Source organism: Triticum aestivum, chromosome 6B (genome assembly GCF_018294505.1).
Source record: "Triticum aestivum cultivar Chinese Spring chromosome 6B, IWGSC CS RefSeq v2.1, whole genome shotgun sequence".
Classification (NCBI taxonomy): Eukaryota; Viridiplantae; Streptophyta; class Magnoliopsida; order Poales; family Poaceae; genus Triticum; species Triticum aestivum.
The window spans coordinates 535,515,773-535,520,291 of NC_057810.1; positions in this window are offsets into that span (position 1 = coordinate 535,515,773).

Sequence of the window (4,519 nt, forward strand, 5' to 3'; positions counted from 1 at the left end):
AAATCGGAGCTGATCAGACTCCAGTTGATTTCACTCATGGTAGATACTTGTCGGCGATCTCCAAACCTTCGATCGAACTTCGCGAACCACAATCACTCCTGGTTGCTGAAGATCTTGCTCGGTGAAGACAACAACTCTTCAACATTCCAGCAGACACCTATCCGTCTAGAGAGTGCGCAACTCTCAAGATTAATAGGTACAAGAACTCTAACTCAAAACTACTGTGATGCTCAACCATTGTCTAAGTTTGGGCTCTTGATTTTTTTCTCTCGGTAGATATTAAACTCAAATCACTCGAAGAGGGGATGTTCAATCAATCTTTTCAGAAATCTTAAGCGGAGCAACCAACGGACAACGTTGGAGCGGGGTGGCTATTTATAGCCGCAGCCTTCCCTGAAGGGAAATGACCAGATTGGACATGTGGAGGAACCAATGGCCGACCGACACGAGTCCAATGGTCGGAAATTGAGCACAACGGTAACATTACTTGCGGAGCAAGTAAAGCTAACTCCTTAGTTGGAAAGATATCTCCTGCAGCATGAAGAACAACGTCAACTTCTGCCAGGTAATCATTCAAAGCATAAAGATATTTCTCTCGCATCTTTCATAGGTTTTTGGCTAAGCATCACAGCGGATCTAAGCTTCGAGAACTTATACCCCTCTTAATAGTACGGATGTCCTATGAGTCAAATAAATGAAAGAAGAACAACGAAATGAATACTACGTCTTCACTTTGTCTTTGACTTCCATTTGTTGCAGTCAATTCCTTCGGACTACAACTCCGAACCAATTGCTTCACTTCAGCAATACATTTTCGAGGGGTTAACTCCTTCACATCAATCTTATTGCCTACATGTCTTTAACAGATGTGGCTCATACTTGTCTGCAACACAGATATTCTTCGGTGAAGTTCCTCGAACTTGGCAACAGAGACAACATTCTCTTCGGTTCTGCATGGAATATTTCTCTCTGTATGCACTAGCAAACAAATCAGTCCATACATTTTTCTATTAACAATCTCCAAAACAAAAAAGGGCAGATATTGCACCAACAATCTCCCCCTTTTTGGACGATTGTTGACAAAACAAAACAAGTTGAAGGATAGATAAAGGAATGAAATGGAATGCGAAGGATAATAAAAGACGAGAGATAATTACGAAGATAAAACACGCTCCCCTGAAGATATGCATATAATGCATGGAGGAAATGGAAGGCAGCAAGATGAATCTTCGTACGAGTGACATTGACATATGATCTCATTTGTGGTGTCTTCCAATACACACATCAATGTCTGAGGTGTTTCCTGTCATACACAATATTTGAGAGAGATTTGTTAGATAGAGTGAATGCTTTGAAATGATTTGTGATGACAGATGAGCCATGATGATTTTCTTAGAACACGGTTTGAATCCACACGAGATATAAGTTCCCTGCAATTTAGATACTCGAGGATAATCAGAGCAAGGGGAAAATATTTGGATATTTCTCAAAGAAGGTAAGCTTCAGACGAAGTTTTCCCACAACAAAGTTGATACGATGGATATATGCGAGGAAAAATGATTTATAAGTCACATAGAGAGCTGAAGCTGACTTTCTTCTCCTGCAAGGTTAGATAGCGCAAGATAATTATTATAGCATATCAAACCATAAGACATATATAATTTCTAGGAGTAAAATGTCTCTATTAGAGAAGCATGATTTCCTGTCCTTCTTGAAAAACTTTTACTTTCCCTGCACGATAGATAATTATCAAGGATAATCATTGCAAGGGAGTAAGCTTTCGATAGCACCTGCAATAGTTGGAAGCAAATAGTATTGCAGGGGGTTATTAACAGTACATGACGACCGAGTATTTTAACACCACAAGCGGTGCTTTAAGTTTCAGAAGCAAATTGTTCGATGAAAATCATAGAGTTTGACTGAAAAGCAAATGGTGAATGAAAACACCCTGCAAATAGCCCGTTGGTCTATCACTCGATGTACTTCTCCCCCTTTGTCAACAAGTGTAAAAGAGGAAACATAATGCATGCGAGGAACTACTCATTCGGAGAACCCTCAGAATCAAAACTCGAACTATTTGGAGAAGCAGAATGAGCAATGGTTGAGGCCGAAGCAGGAGTTGGAGATGTAGTATGGGCTTCGGCTTCGGGAGCAACAGCTCAGGGTGCATCTAGCTTGTAGACAAACATTTCAGTTGTGTCGTCAAGAACATCATTAGGTTCGACAAACAACAGGTTAGTTGAGGCAAAACACTGAGGGAGCACTGGTGTTTGCCTTGAATGTAGGGTACTTCAAGCAGCTCCAGATGATCATATTACTTTTCGATGCCCTTTGCTAAAAGTTGCTTGCGAGTGTAATGCTTGTGAAGAAGTGTCTAGGAGCGCTTCTTTTGTTCCTTCTCATACAAGAGAGCTTGACGAGCATAATTATGGAGCAGATTTAATTCAGTCATCATCTCCAGCTTTTCTTTTCGACCGAGCTTGATGTGACTTTCCAGTGATTGATGAGTGCGAAGACAAATCTCATATAGAGAAGGATTTTCTTCATGAGAGATTTCAACTCTTGTTTTCTTTACTTTCGGGGCTCTGGCGGAAGAATACATAGAAGGAAAAGTAGTGGCATCCATTGGCATCTTGCCTTTGCCGATATCTTTCACAATTCTGAGTGTGTTATAGATTGGTGGCATGTAAACTTTCGGAACATAGTGACCGAAGAACTTTTCTTCAATGAGCTGCTCAATTGCGTACATGACCCATGGTGCATATGGCTTCAAAGCTTGAGGGCTGTCAGCTGCACAGGCCAAGTTGCGAATGAAAAGATCCAGGATATCAAAGTGAATACCCTGAACAGTGCCAAGCAGTCCATTTCCCATGATGCCATTGATGGTTTCTGGCTTGTTAGTTAGAGTGAGGGAGTTACAAAGGATGTAGAATAGTACTTTATTCTCATATGCCAGTTTCTTTGGATTTATCTCTATGCATTCATCACCAACCGCTTGGGGTCCATCGGCATATGAAGTTGAGCTTTGGAAACTTCCCAATAGTGCAGCCTGTGTTCTTTATCAGCATCAAATTCTCACCAAAAAGATTTAACAATGCTAAGAACTAGATCACTTCACGATTACATCCATGATTGAAGCATAGGAAACTCTTCAAGAAGACAAGTTCAATTTGCTCGATGGTGTGATGGAAGCAGGGTAAGCTTTCGAGCCCAGCAAAATTCAGAATCTGGTGCTTGAAGATGCGATTCTTTTCGTATATAATGCGAGCATAATACATAGCATGTTCTTTTGTCTAGAACCTAGGCGATAAGGATGTTCTCTCTCCTTCATACGGGCTGGTCCCAAAGAATGCAAGTTTCAAAAGGTGAAACTACTCATTAAATGTAGGACCATTTCGGCCATCTTCAACAGGGAACAGAGGAAATGTTTCCAAAGGATTCTTCTGATGTTCTTCACTCACATTCCTGTTACGAATATCATCAGGTGCTTGCACACTTTCCTCAATAGGCTTCAGTGGGACCCGAGGCTTCCTTGATTTCTCTTGGGCTGACTTCTTTGAAGAACTAGAATCATTTACTTGCTGGAACTACTTCTACTAATTTCTGACTTTCAGGCACCAGGGCCTTTTATTTCGCTTTATTTTCTTCGACTGGGGTCACAACAGCTTCTTTCTGACCTTCTTGGGACACAACTGACGGAACAATTACTTTGTGAGCCATGGGCTCTTCATATTTCTTCTCTTCCTCTTCCAACTGTGAAGTAGTGGAACGAGGGGCAGAATCAACATCCATCTGGGTAGGGGCACTAGACGATGTGACCGGGGTGGTTTTGTCTCGGGAAGCATTTAGCTCCCCCTCAATCTTGTCACTCTCCTTCTTGGGGTAATTAAAAGTTACTTTTACCGCATTTATTCTACTGATGATTTTCATCAAATCTTCAAAATATGTTTATTCTTTAACCTCCACACTCTAAATACCTAGCACAAATCTTCAGTTCTTGATCTGTTTCTCTAAGTGACGTTTTTCTTCATGATTCCTCAATTGTGTGAATCTCACGATCCGCACAACTCTGGAACATAAGTCAAAGAACGCTTAGTGAAACTCTTCAAGACACATCGGGTCAATTTCCTCAAACTTGTTCAGCTTTGCAAAAACTTCTGAGAACATGTATGACCTCTCCAAATTCTTTGCACCTATACTCTGTTCACAGGTACACATGTCTACCGCTGAATCACTAGGTTCTCATCAACTTAACTCATTTGTAGTGTTCATCGAAGAAAAGCTGCATACTTCTTCAGAGAACTCGATTGTGCAAATTCCTCATCTGAAGAAAATGGCAGATGGTAAAAGGACTCACAAAGGAGGAGAGAAGCTTGAAGTTAATACTGCTTTTGAGATCCCTGCGGACATCTATGCAGGGTACTGCACGCCTGATGAGGCAACTCATGGCAAGGAGACGATGAATGAGCACAAAAAGTGCGCATTCAGAGGATTGAAAGAAGGTGGGCAAGAGAATGGA